Source organism: Heterocephalus glaber, unplaced genomic scaffold (genome assembly GCF_053883595.1).
Source record: "Heterocephalus glaber isolate CG9 unplaced genomic scaffold, H.glaber_assembly_v1.0 deba00001613, whole genome shotgun sequence".
NCBI classification, from domain to species: Eukaryota; Metazoa; Chordata; class Mammalia; order Rodentia; family Bathyergidae; genus Heterocephalus; species Heterocephalus glaber.
Genome location: NW_028258384.1, coordinates 10,726,126 through 10,740,571, shown reverse-complemented (window position 1 = coordinate 10,740,571; position 14,446 = coordinate 10,726,126). Strand labels below are relative to the sequence as shown.

At 34.5% G+C, this 14,446-nt stretch overlaps 1 protein-coding gene across 11 annotated transcripts in view; it reads left to right on the top strand.

Annotated features, from left to right (window-relative positions):
- Positions 1-14,446, top strand: part of Rps6ka6 (ribosomal protein S6 kinase A6) — a 238,506-nt gene that overhangs the window by 17,336 nt on the left and 206,724 nt on the right. The window contains exons 3-4 of one of the 11 annotated variants that reach the window (XM_087196626.1): positions 6,231-6,373; positions 6,701-6,851. The exons of 9 other annotated variants lie outside the window; for them this stretch is intronic. The gene's annotated coding sequence lies outside the window, so the exon portion shown is untranslated. Of the gene's footprint in view, positions 1-6,230; positions 6,374-6,599; positions 6,852-14,446 lie in introns of those variants that run through there. One more of the 11 variants, XM_087196627.1, reaches the window with a different exon arrangement.

Below are 14,446 nucleotides of genomic sequence, written 5' to 3'. Positions count from 1 at the left end.
TTAAATTAGTCACTTAGATATGAATGAAAATAGGACATACATGTTCCTAAAAATTAAACCTAGATAAGAGACGAGATTTATAGAATCATCAAACTACTCAGTGGGTCAAAGTGAAGAACACGTTAGAAAACAAAGGAGACAAATTTCATATGAGTGGAAATGTGGATTCAATTTCAGATTTCAAATGACAGTTATTTTTTCTTCAATACAGTATTATGTGGAGGATTTGGCATATATAATGAAGAAATCTACTAATTGAGAACAGCCAAAATTCAAGAATTCAGGAAAATAAATAAGTCATTAGGTCTGAATTGATAATCCTCTGCATTCCCAATTGTTCACCTGAGGCAGCTACATTGATAAATGAATGGTGTAGGAAAAAATTTAATTTCAAACTTATAGGGGGACGTACAGAAAACTACATATTAATTATATGGGTATATACTGGAATGACAAAACATAAATATAAATAATTTGTATTTGATTTTATGCTATGTTTTATGAATGGAAAAGAGTGGCCCTAGAGCTTGTGCCAGAATCACCAAACATTTATTATATTTATCTTATGTAGGGCAGTTTTGTATTTTTTTGTTCTTGTTTTTTTGAGACAAGGTCTCACTATGTAGTTCAGACTGGCCTTGAACTCCCTATGTAGCCCAGGCTGGCATCAAACTCACAGTGATTCTCTTGCCTCAGCCTCTCTACTGCTGGGATTAGAGACGTGCACTACCACAATTGGCTTAATTTTTAAAGAATAAATGAATACTTTATACAGTATAGTCTTTTAAGGGAATTAAATATGGATTTTCCAGAAAGGTTTATTTAACAGTGTCAGATCTACAAACAATATTACTTTGACTTTATTTGGTCCCTGTTCATAATGCCACATGTATCAGTTCTTTCTTTCTTTTTTTTACTGCTCTGCAGTATTTTATGTATTTAATATAGTTTGTCCATTAATCATTTGCAGGACATTTGGGGATTTAGCAGTTTTTAGTAAGTATGAATAATGCAACTATGCAAATTTGTGGCACATCTTGGCTAGAACATAACTTGTCATTAACCTTGGGTAAATATTTAGGAGTGGAATTACTCTATGAGTTGTAGTTTTTCTAAGTTCTTATCAGTGCTTGGTGTTTAAATAAAATTATTTAAAAAATCATTCTAATAGGTGTTTAGTGACATTTAATTGTGATTTTTAAGTTACAGTTCCCTAATGACAAATGCTAGCATTTTTTGTGCACTTATTTGCCACCCCATGTATTTTTTTCTGGTGAGTTGTCTCTTTGATTTTTTCTTTGATTTTTTAAAAAATTGGGTTATTTTCTTATTATTAAGTGAAGAGTTTTGGCTAAAAGTCCTTTATCAGGTATTGGTTGCACCCTTTTTTTCTATGGGGGGGCTTGTATTTTCATTGTCTTAACAAGGAATAGAGATTTTTAATTTTCATAAAGTCCAATTTACCAGTTTTTTCTCCTATGAGGCTTGCTTTTGATGTTTTGCCTATGAAACCTTTGTCTAAATCCAGGGTTACAAAAATTTTCTTGTAGATTTTATTCTAGAAGTACTTGCATGCCTTAATTTAGGCCTTGGATACATTTTCAGTTAATTTTTGCATATGGTGTGGGTAGTCTGGTTTGAGGTCCACTTTTTTCCATATGATTTTCCAGTTGTTGTTCTACCATTTCTTGAAAAGACTATCTGTTCTCCATTGGATTTCCTGTGCACTGTTCAGAAATCACTTGGTCATGTAGGCTATGTGTGATTTTTTCATGATAATTTTAATAAGTTAGACTTAGGAATATATTACTGAGCATAGGTATATGGTGTTTATGAAATTCTTTGGGTTCTTTCTGTATAATGAGTTACAGACATTCCTTGTTTAACAACTGCATTACGCTCCTGCTACTAGACCATTAAATGAATTCGTTGTTAAATAAGGAATTGTATATAGTACGTACATTACCATATTCAGAAAAAAGAAATGGTCAAAGGAAACTCCAACTTGATGACTTTTCTTTTATTCACATAACTCTTACATGCAGTACTGCAATGTGTAATCTAAAACTACAGTACTGTACTGTATAATACAATCAGCAAAAATTATAGTACTGGACAAACAAGGTATACTGTACAAAGAAGACACTGAGGCTCTATAAACAGAATGTACAGAAGTGTACAAAAAAAAAGATTGGTCATAAGTCTGAGTGTTGAGTCCTATGTCTGAACAGCATACCTCAGTTATAAGCCTGAACAATTAAACAGGTTGTTAAATGAGGACTATTTTATTCTTTTTTGAAAGACAAAATAATTTCTGTGGCATATTTTCTTTGTGGCTATTAATTCTCAAAGCCTTAAGGTAAGTCACTATTCTAAGCCCCTTTTAAAGATGAGGAAACATGAGGATATTGGAATCTTTTGTGTGAATTTTCTCACTACAATGATACTTTACTGCTTATCCCCCTCACCATGTCTAAATGTTACCATGCTACCCCTAGCAATTTATTTTTATACATCACTTGTTGGCCTGTTAGTTTAGTAATAGGCATGAAAGCTACAAACTAAGTAAACTTAAGCTCATACTTTGGAAATCATTCATTTGCCAATAAAATGGAAGACTGTAATTTTGGGGTTTTGTTAATTATCATACATATATACTTTTTTTTGCTCTTTGTAGAAAAAAATTTTTACTTTTTAATATTAACAAAATTTACATATTCCTATGTGTGCATGTTTGTATGTGCTATGCCTTACTACATTTATAAGTATATAAAATATATATGAAACATAAATTTTGTGTTTAGAATTGGGTCCCATCTCCAAGATAATTCATTATGTATGTGCAAATATTCCAGCCTTCTGCCGAATCCCAAATCCAAAACAGTCCCAAGAATTTCAGATAAGGAATACTCAACTAATATGTGTCCTTCTGTACCTAGCTTATTTCATTGACTGTAATATCATCTGGGCTCATCCACTGTGTCTCAAATGAAAGTATTTTATTCATTTTTATGGGTGAATAGCATTCCACTGTGTAAATATACAACATATTCTTTATTCTTCCATAGATGGAGGGACATTTATATTAATTCTATATCTTGTTTGTTGTGAATCATGCCACGTTAAATATAGAGATGAAGATATATCTCTTTGACACAGTGATTTCATTTTGTTTGGATATGTGGTTATGCATTAGATAATGACATTTTGGTAAGTGGTAGACTACATACGACTACAGGTTGTTTTCTGCTGATATTGCGCACATCTTAGTTTGTATAAAAATTATCCATGATGTTCATGCAATGACAAAAATCAGCTAATGACACATTTCTCAGAACCTGTTTCTGTCACTAAGTGATGAATGACTGTATAATCAGTAGTGGGATTGCTTGATTATATGATAAGTTTATTTTTAATTTTTAAGAAACTTCCATACTATTTTCCGTAATGACTACATTTACCTTTGATGAGTTATTAACTAAAATGTTTGTTATACTTTTTCTCTGTATTGTTTTTGGCAGGAAAACATTCAACCATCATACATTTATTTAAGAGCACATGGAAGGTACCATGCCAACTCCTTTAGGAACTTTATATTAACATCATCAAGAGCCCTATGTGACTTATTTTATAGTTGAAGGTATAGGTATAAAGAAAGTTTAAAACATTTTCTGAAGGCAGAAAAAGTAAAGCTTAAAATTTGAATCTAATTCCATGTGATATCAAATCGGTTTTTTTCCACAATATTACTGTATTATTCCTGTTTGAAAAATAAAACATATTACCTGCCTTCATGGAGCTTTAAGTCTAGGTACACAAGACAAAAAATTTAACTGATACTGTGAAATTTCTGTTATTTTTAGCATTGAAAAAATTTTGGTACATATCATAACATAAATTTTGCTATCTTAATCATTTTTATCATTTTAAGTAGTATATTCATGTTGTGCAGCCAATCTCCAAGACTCTTGCTGTGTTGCAAACCTGAAAGCCTTAACATGTTAAACACTCTTCATTCTCCCTCCACTCCTAAACCCTAGCAACCATGATTCTACATTGTCTATGAATTTGATTCCTCTAGGTTCCTCATATTAATGAAATCATACAGTATTTGTCATTTTGTAACTAGTTTGTTTTACTTAGCATAGTCTTTTCAAAGTTCATCTATGTTGTAGTATCTGTTAGCTTTGCACCAGTGTGACAAAATACCTGACAAAAAATTAAAGGAGGAAAGGTTTATTTTGGCTCATTGTTTCCAGGGTTTTAGTACATGGTCTACAAGTTTCATTGTTTTAAGCCTCAGATGAGGTAGAACACCATGACATGAGCATGTGGTGAAGGAGAGCGGCTTACTCCATGGCAGGCAGGAAGCTGAGAGTGTGTGCTAGTGGGCTTCCTCCTTCTTTCACTTTTGTTCCAACTGGGGCTCCAGCCTGTGGAATGGTGTCACAGCTACATTCAGGGCAGCTCCTTTCATTTCCTCTTCCCCTCTCCCTTCCCCTTCCCCTCTCCACTGCTTCCCTTTCCTTTCTTCTGGATGAGTATAGCCAGTTTTCCCAGCACCATTTGCTAAAGAGGCTCTTTCCTCCAGAGTACATTTGTGGCCCTTTTGTCAAAGATGAGTTAGCCAAATGTGCTGGGGGTTGTTTCTACATACACTGTACTGTTTTGATCTACATGTTTCTGCCAGTATCATGCCAGTACCACCTTGTTTTTTTAATCTCTGTAACTTTGTAAATTAAAATGTAAATTTAATGTAAATTTAATGTAAATTAAAATGTAGTATTGTGATGCCTACTCTTTTGCTCTTGTCGTCCAACATTGCTTTTGCAATTCTGAGTCTGCTTCTGGTTTCATGTGAATCTTAGCATTATTTTTTCTCTAGTGGTGTGAGGACTACTATTTTTATTGGGTCTGCATTAAATCAACTTTGGAAGTATGGCCATTTTGACAATATCTGTTCTGCCTAACCAGGAACAGGGGATGTCGTGCCATTTTCTGAGTACTGTAGCCTTCATTGTAGTCTTTCATTTCCTAGGTTAGGTTAATTTATAAGTATTTAATTTTTGTTGATGTTATTGTGAATGGTATTTTGTTAATTTGGTTCTTGTGAGTTCATTATTAGTGTACAGGAATGCTGTTGAATTTTGTATGTTGAGTATGTCCTAAATTTGATTATTAATTCTAGGTGTCTTTTGTTGAAAGTTTTTGGGTCTGCTATGTGAAGGACCACATCATATACAAATATGGTAAAACTGTAGTTTGCTAGCATAATTCATTCTGGAAACATGCTAGTAATCCACAGCACTTGTATGTCAAAGTAAATTTTTACATTAAAAAAATAATGGAAACTCAGATGGTTTGTCCCACAACCCAAAAACATTCATATAACAATGATTACTATACTGTAATATAATATAAAATAATAAAAATAAATTAACCTGTACTTAGCTTGGAAAACCTTCATGGCTAATGTAAGGAAGACAAGAGAGAGGAGAGTTATTGTGTAGGATGACTTTCACTATCACTAACAGAATCACTGCTATCTATTGGCTCAATGGAATCTTTTTCTTTTCATGCAACTTTAACAAGGAACCTATTCAATGACACTTTTGCCTCCTTTGAGGATTTCGTGGAAATGTGACACTCCATTGTTGTTAAAAAGATTCATTGCTTGCACTGCTTCAGTCTTATTCAAGTGGTGGTGCTTCTGTAGAAAATTTTGCATTGTTTCCCATATTTTATGCATCTTCCTCATTTCATATGAAGTGAGAGATTCCTCTACCTTTTTCTCCTCCTCCTCTGTGATGTGATCTTCTCCATAACCTCTTGCTTTTGGGAGATTGTCGGGGTGGGGAGCATTGGCTCACATACTATTCATATTACAAGACATCACTCGTTTATCAAGACAAAATTCATTAAAAATGTTTGCTTGTTTTCTAGAACACTCACTGGATAAACTACTTGCAATCCAAGGTTTTACAGTAATGATAATTTGACTTCTTCCCTTGTGGTACATATCTATTTTATTTCCTTTACCCTTTCTCTTTCTTTTGCATTTATTTATTTATTTATTTATTTATGTTTGATTGCTCTGGATAATGTTCGGAGCACTCTGTTGAACAAGAATGATGATGGCATCCTCTTGTTCTTGATTTTAGACTGAAAACATTCATGTTTCCCCATTTACAGGTTCATGACAGGACCATAATTTTTATGTCTTGCTGCAGGTTGGCTCGTTTGAATTTGATTATCCCTGCTGGTTTGAACCACCATGGAACATTCAGGACTGTCCATTTGGGTGGCTTGTATTGCTTCTCAAGACCTCTTTTATTAGATTAATGCAAAGAAAGGTGTTGATTTAGCAGGCCAGGTACCATCATATTATAGTTCCTTAAGGAAAATATTAAAATGGTAGAAAAAATTGTAATAGTGCTAATTTGTGGTATAGCAGATATAAATGCATATTATGTAGACCAGAAATAACTTATAAAATTTCTGTACTAAAATTTAGAAAATTAATTAATCATAAACTATCCACAAATATAAATAAACTTTTTTTAATTTAATAAAACAAATTTGTAAATTATTATGACAATTTAAAAATTTATATGAACAATATTAAGTAATGTTATTCATATTCAAGGAACTAACTAGATTTGGTCCATTTACAGATTTTTTATTAATTTTATTATTACAGAGATGCATAAAAGTGATTAGATCCATTTGTAAATAGTAAAAGCCAACTGATGGGACAGTCATGCATAGTCCACTGGTGATGCAAGCTGGCTGGAATGTGTTAATATGATGTTGGCAGTAGTTTTGCCATAAATAGCTTTTATCAGATTCAGGTAAGCTCCTTCTATTTCTGTTTTCTCCAAGTTTTTTAAAATCATGAATTGATGTTAGATTTTGTCAAAGGGTGATTTCTTTTTTTTTCAATTAAGTTTATTGTTACATTTTAGGTATACATTATGATCACATTCATCATTGGGAATTTGTACGTGTACATGATATATCTTAGTTCTTGTTTTTTCCTATTCCCCTTGCCTCCCTTCCACTTCTCTACCCCTCCCTATTTACAAAAGCTTTGTTTTTGTCTTTTCCTTCTTTTCTCGTATTTTTTCTTTTCCTTCTTTTCTTTCATCTCCCCTACCCCTCCTAATTCCCCTTCCCCTGTGAACCTTTTCTTCCTGTTTCACATTATCTATTATACATTTTGGTCCTTATTTACACTTTGTTTCTCACATAAGAGAGAGACAATTTGTTATTTACACATGTGTGTCCTATTTATTTCACTTAAGAATATGGCCTCAATATGCATCCATTTAGCTATAAATGTCTCTAGTTTATCATTCTTTATGGTTGAGTAGTACTCCAATTTATATTTTAAAAAAACCCACATCTTTTTTATCCAGTCACCAGTTGATGGACAGTTGTTTCCAAGATTTAGCTATTACAAACTGTGCTGCTATAAACATGGGTGCACATATATCACTATGGTATGATGCTTTTAATTCTTTGGGGAAGATACCCAACAGGGGAATAGCTGGGTCAAATGGGACCTTTAATCTTGGTTTTTTGAGGAATCTCCACACTGCTTTGCATAGTGGTTGGAGCAGTCGGCACGCCCACCAACAGTGGAGAAGGGTTCCTTTTTCCTCACAGCTCTGCCAGCATTTGTTATTGGTTGATGTCTTGATAGCAGCTATTCTTTCTGGAGTAAGGTGGAATCTCAGCCTTGTTTTCATTTGCATCTCTTGAATGACCACTGATGTTGAACATTTTTTCATGTTTATTTGCTTTTTCTACATCTTTGTCAGAGAAAGGTCTGTTCATTTTAGATGCCCCTTTTTGGATTGGGTCTTTAATTTTGGGGGGTCTGATATTTTTTTAAGTTCTTTATAGATTCGAGATAGTAGACCTTTGTCTGAAGAACAGCTGGCAAAAAACTTTTCCCACATTTTAGGTTGTCTCTTTACTCTGTTTTTGGTTTCTCTTGCTGTGCAGCAGCTTTTTAATAAGATGAGATCCCAGTTGTTGATTCTTTGTGCTAGTTCCTGTGCAGTTGAGGTCTTGTTCATAAAGTCTTTTCCTACACTTATGACTTCAAGAGTTCTACCCAACTTATCTTCTAGCAGGTTTAGTGTTTCTGTTTTAATATTTAGATCTTTGATTCAATTTTATTTTAGTTTAGTCCATGGTGAGAGTTATGGGTCTAGTTTTAATCTTTGACAAGATGAAACCCAATTTCTCCAGCACCATTTATTAATGAGGCTATCTTTCCTCCAGGTAGGGTGTTTAGATCCTTTGTTGAAGATGAGGTGGCTGAGTATGTCTGGAGTGGTTTCTGCATCTTCTAATCTGCTCCACTGATCCTTAGGTCTGTTTCTTTGCCAGTACCATGTTTTTTATTTTTTATCACAGTAGCTTTGCAGTATAGTTTCAAGTTGGGGATTGTGATACTCCCTGCCCTGTCTTTGTTGCCTAGAATTGCTTTTGCTATTTTAGGTCTCTTCTTGTTCCAAATGAATTTTTGGATTGTTTTCTCTATTTCTTTGAAATGTACTGTTGAAATTTCAATTGGGATTTTATTGAATCTATGTAACAGTTGTGGAAGTATGGGCTTTTTCACTATATAGATTCCACATACCAAACAATAAGGAATGTCTTTCCATTTTCTGATATCCTCTTTGAATTTCTTTTTTCAGAGTGTTGTAGTTTTTGAAGTAGATGTCTTTTACTTCCTCCATTAGATTGATATCTAGATACTTCATTTTTTGTATGTTATTGGGAAAGCAATTATTTCCCCCATTTCTCTCTCAGTGAGTCTGTTGTTCATGTATAAGAAGGCTATTGATTTTTGAGTTTTAACCTTGTATCCAGGTCCTGTGCTGCATTTGGTTATTAAATGTAGAAGTCTTTTGGTGGAGTTTTTGGGGTTTTCTATATAGAGTATCATGCCATTTGCAAATAATGACCTTTTAACTTCTTAATTTCCTATATTTATTCCATTTATTTCTTTCTCTTGTCTAATTGTTGTGGCTAATGTTTCCAGAACTATATTGAATAGGAGTTGCAATATTGAGCATCCTTGTCTTGTTCCTGATTTTAGTTGGAAAGATTTAATATTTTGACCATTTAGTGTGATGTTGGCTGTTGATTTTTCATAGATAGCTTTTATCAAGTAGAAATAAAGATGATCTATTCCAATTTTTTGTAGGGTTGTTATCATGAATGGGTGTTGGATTTTGTCAAGCACTTTTTCTGCATCTATTGAGATGATCGTATGGATTTTGTCCTTGACTCGGTTAATATAGTGTATTACGTTTATTGATTTATGTATGTTGAACCATCCTTGCTTCCCTGGGATGAATCCCACTTGGTCAGGGTGTATTATCTTCTTGATGATCTTCTGCATTCTGTTTGTGAGTATCTTATTGAGGATTTTTGCCTCTTTGTTCATTGGGGAGATTGACCTGTAGTTATGTGTTTTGGTTGGGTCTTTTTCAGCTTTTGGAATAAAGGTAATGTTTGTTTCCAGGAATGAATTTGTGAGTATTGCTTCCATTTCAATTTCATTGAAGATTTTGAGAAATAGTGGCATTATCTCTTCTCTATATTACTTGTAGAATTCAGCAGTGAAGCCATCAGGACTTTGGCTTTTCTTTGTTTGTAAGTTTTTAATTACATTTTCAATTCCATTGATTGATATTGGGTTGTTTAGAGTTTTATAGTTTCTTAGTTCAACTTTGGTAATTCATATGTGACTAGAAATCTACTTCTTTTGTGTTTTCCATCTTAATGGAGTACAGGTTCTTAAAGTAGGTATTGATGATTCTCTGGATTTCTGCTGGTTTTGTTGTAATTTCACCCTATTCATTCCTAATTGCATGGATTTTAGCCTTTTCTTTCCTTTTTTTTCTTTTTCTTTTACCAGAGATCAAACTCAGGATCTTGTGCTTGAGAGGCAGGTGTGGTGCCATGGAGCTAAATCCTTGGCCCTTCTTTCCTTTTTCTGATAAGGTTGGCTAAAGGCTTATCTATTTTATTTATTCTTTTGAAGAACCAACTCTGCAAATCAGTGATTTTTTTGTATTGTTTCTTAGTCTCCATTGCATTGATTTCTGCTCTGATCATTATAATTTTCTCCCAAAACTAATGTTTTGGGTTTGTCTTGCTCTTGTTTTTCTAGAAGATGGAGGTTCAGCATTAGGTTATTTTAGCTCTCTCTGTTTTCCTATTAGGGGTGTTCACTGCTAAGAATTTCTCTCATAGAACTCCTTTCACTGTGTCTCATAAATTCTGGTATGTTGCATTGGCATTGTCTTTTAATTATAGATACTGTCTAATTTCTTCTTTAATTTCCTTTGTGACCCATTGCTTGTTCAGGAGTGTGTTATTCAATTTCCATATGTTTATGAAGTTCTTATGGTTTCTTTTGCTGTTGATCTCCAATTTTATTGCTCTATGGTCTGACAATATACAAGGAATAACTTCAATTCCTTTGCATTTACTTAGGCATGTTCTATGATCTATTTGTGACCATGGGATATTGAGGTCTCCCACTACTAAGATATTAGTGCTTATTTGATATTTCATGTCTATTAATATTTGTTTTATACACTTGGTTGCATTAGTATTTGGTGCATATATGCTTATGTTTGTCATCTCTTCCCTTTGGATTATTTCCTTTACTAGGATGTAGTAACCTTTGTCTCTCTTAATTAGTCTTGGTTTGAAATCCACTTTGTCTGCAAATAGAATAGGACCCCTGTTTTCTTTCAGGTTCCTGTCACATGGAGCATTGTTTTCTACCCTTTGACTTTCAGTTTATTAATTTCTTCTTGAATTAAGTGTGTTTCTTGTATGCAGCATATTGCTGGATCTTCTTTCTTGATGCATTCTGCCGGTCTATTTCTTTTGATTGGTGAATTGAGACCGTTAACATTAATGGTTATAACTGGTATATATTGACCTATCCTTGTCATGATGTTTTCCTGTTGTATCTTTTTCTTTTCTAGCCTTTCCACTTAATTTATTGTCTTGCCTGTTAGACTTACTCTTTTGGGCTTCATGAAGTTGTGACCCTCATTGTCTTTTCTTAGGATATTGTTTAGAATTTTTTGGAGTGCTGGTTTGTTATTTATGAAGTTCCTCAGGTGTTCTTTGTCATGAAAGTATCTTATTCCTCCATCTTTTTTGAAAGATAGTTTTGTGGGATACATCAATTTGGGTTGGAGGTTATTTTATTGTTGAGCTTGAAATACTTCACTCCAGGCTCTCCTTGACTTAAGGGTTTGTGTTGAGAAATCTGCTGTGATTGTTATTGGCTTTCCTTTTTATGTGATTTGTTTCTTTTCTCTAACTGCTTTTAATATTTTGTTCTTGTGTTGGATTTCTGGAATCTTGATTCATATGCTTAGCTGTAGATTTTTTTTTATCATGGCTAGTTGGAGATCTATTTGCCTCACTTATCTTTGTGTTAAATTCTTTTTCCCTGTTTGGGAGGTTTTCTGCAATTACTTGTGTGAAAAGTTTATTTATGTCTTTTGCACAATCTCCTACTCCTTCACTGACTCCAGTCCATCTTAAGGTATTCTTTTTTGCATCCTCTAGTAGATTTTGGATTGATTTCTCATGGTCTCTTGCTATTTTTAAAATATCTTTGTTTCTGTGTTTGTTAACTACAATATTGTACTCTATATCTGAAATTCTGTCCTCACACTCATTTATTGTGCTGGAGAAAATTTCAGTGGAATTTTTAATTTCTTGGCTATCTTCTGGGATGTGTTTAATGCTTTACAATTCTTTCCTATGCTAGGTATTCATGGTTTCCATCATTTTCCTCAGCTCCTCTATGTTTTTGTTTGTGTTTGCTCTAGAGTTATTAATCATGTCTTTCATTATAGTCACTATCTCTGTTGTCATCTAAGAAATTTTTTTTCTGATTTCATTTTTTTCCAGATCCTCTTTTGTTGCTTGTTCAGGAAGTCCAGGTGGTTGAGTTTCAGATTATTCTATCACCTTGCCCCTTGGAGTTGCCTTTGGTGATCTGGAAGTCTGGATTTAAGGCTTGTTTAGGTGTGTTCTCATTTCTGTTTTGTTGTTGACATTTTTTGGTTTAATTCCTGGGTTGCTGCTTGTAATTTGCTTATTGTGAGTATCTTTATTGCTAGTATTTAGAACCCTTAGAGAATGGCTACTTTTTGGATTGTCTTCCAGGTTTAGTTGGCCTTCGGGTTTTGTGTCCGTAATGGCTGTTAGGCAATCTCATTCTTGGTATACCAGAAAGAACAACTGACTAGAACAATCATGTCTCCTTGGCTAAAGTAATATAGTCAACATCAACAACAGTATCAAACACAACCTAGAAAATGACAAACTGTGGTAACTACCAATATACTACCTTTGACCACATGAACTAGACTTGTGGTTATATATCAAAATCTAGAACCAACCCAGTATATATATTTGCAGTAAATAAGCTTTTCAATATAGTAAATTTGACCTCTGGGGAGATTTAGAGGGAGTTCTGGGGAGATAAACAAATGGAGAGGGAAAGGCCTTAAGTAAGGGTAGAGGACACAGGAAGAATATGCAAGCTTTGGGAAACTGGTGAAGACAGAAAGAAAAGAGAGAAGGAAAGAACAAGAACAACGAAAAGAAGAGCAGAACAAACAAACACAAATAGGAAAATTAAGACCTTTCTTCACGCTCCTATAAAATTAAGAACAATCAAGAAAAAACAGGACAAAAACAGGAATAAGAATGGCGAGAAATGCAGAAGAAGAAAAGAGAAAAAGAAAAAAAATGTCCCCTTCAAGGCATGTCTCTGTTATCACTGGTGAACAATGTGGGCAATGTCAACTGATCTGTGATCTGTGTTGACTGATCAAGCCAGCTGTTCAGGCTGTTTTCTGGCTGTGAGGCTAGAATTGAGCTCCCTGACCTCCTTTAGGTTTGAGCTGTGCATGTTTCTACTTCCAGTTCCAGCCATCCTTCCCATCCTACAAGTGCAGTGCCAGCAGGAGGTGTTGACCCCAACAACTCACCAACTGCTGCAGTCTGCTGGGCCTTTATTGAGGTGATTCTCTTTGTTCTCTCAGTGGGCTTCAGTTTTCAACAGCAACCCTCAGAGAGGCCCTCTCTGTGTTGCACACCACTGTACCGTCTTCCTAGGTTCATAATGATGGCCTTATGGATTCCTTTGCTGCACTGGTGTCCCAGCAGGGTTCTGGCTGGGGCCTGTGTCCTGGTGTCACTGGTGTCAGGGCGGGCCTTTGGCTGGGACCTGCAAGCCTGTGCTGCTGGTGTCCAGGTGGGCTTCTGGATGGGCCCTGTGCACCGCTGCTGCTGGTGTCCTAGCAGGCCTCTGGCTAGGACCTATGCCCTCACACTGCTGGTGTCCCAGAGGGCCTCTGCTTGGGGCCTCCATGCCCATGCTGCTGGTATCTAGGCAGACCTTTGTCAAAGGCTATTTCTATGTCTTTTGAGATGACCATGTGATTTTTTTCCTTGGTTCTGTTCATGTGAGGTATTCCATTTATTGATTTGCAAATGTTGAATCTTTATTGAATTCCTGGGATAAATCCTACTTCATCATAATATATAATGTTTTTTGTTGCTTTCTGTTTGCTAGTTACTTGAGGTTCGTGTGTGTGTGTGTGTGTGTGTGTGTGTGTGTGTGTGTGTGTGTTTATGTTTAGTAAAATGATTGGCCTGTAGTTCTCTTTTTTAGTTGAGTCCTAATCTGGTTTTGGAATTAAGGTAGTTCTAGCTTCCAGGGATAACTTTGGGAGTACTCCTTCCCTTTCAATTTCATTGAAGAGTTTGATGAGTTTTCTTGTTATGTCCTCCCTGGAGTTATTATAGAATGCATTAGTGAATCCATCAGGAACAGGGCTTAATTGCTAGGTTTTTTTAATGCTGCTTCAATTTCAAGGCCTGTATTCAGGACTTTTGTATCATTTTGGTTCAGTTTTGGTAATTCAAAAGTATGAATCAATCTATTTCTTCTGTATTATTTGATTTATTGAAGTAAAGGTTATCAAAGTACTGTAGATATTAATAATTTTGTGGATTTTGGCAGTATCTGTTGTACTTTTCTGTTTTCATTTTTCATTGCATTGATTGGGTATTTTATTTCTTTTTTGTAAGACTGGTGAAGGGTTTGTCTGTTTTGTTTGTTCTTTTGAAGATCCATCTCTTTGATTCATTGATTCTTTGTTTTCCAGTCTCAATTTCATTAATTTCTGCTCTGATCTTTATAATGTTCTTCTTAATACTAGATTTGGATTTGGATTGTTCTTATTTTTCTAGAACTTTGAGGTGCATCATTAGGTTATATATTTGGGCTCATTATTTTTCTGATGTGGTCATTCACAGCTATAAATTTTCCTCTTAGGACTGCTTTCATTGTATATCATAGCTTCTGGTATGTAGT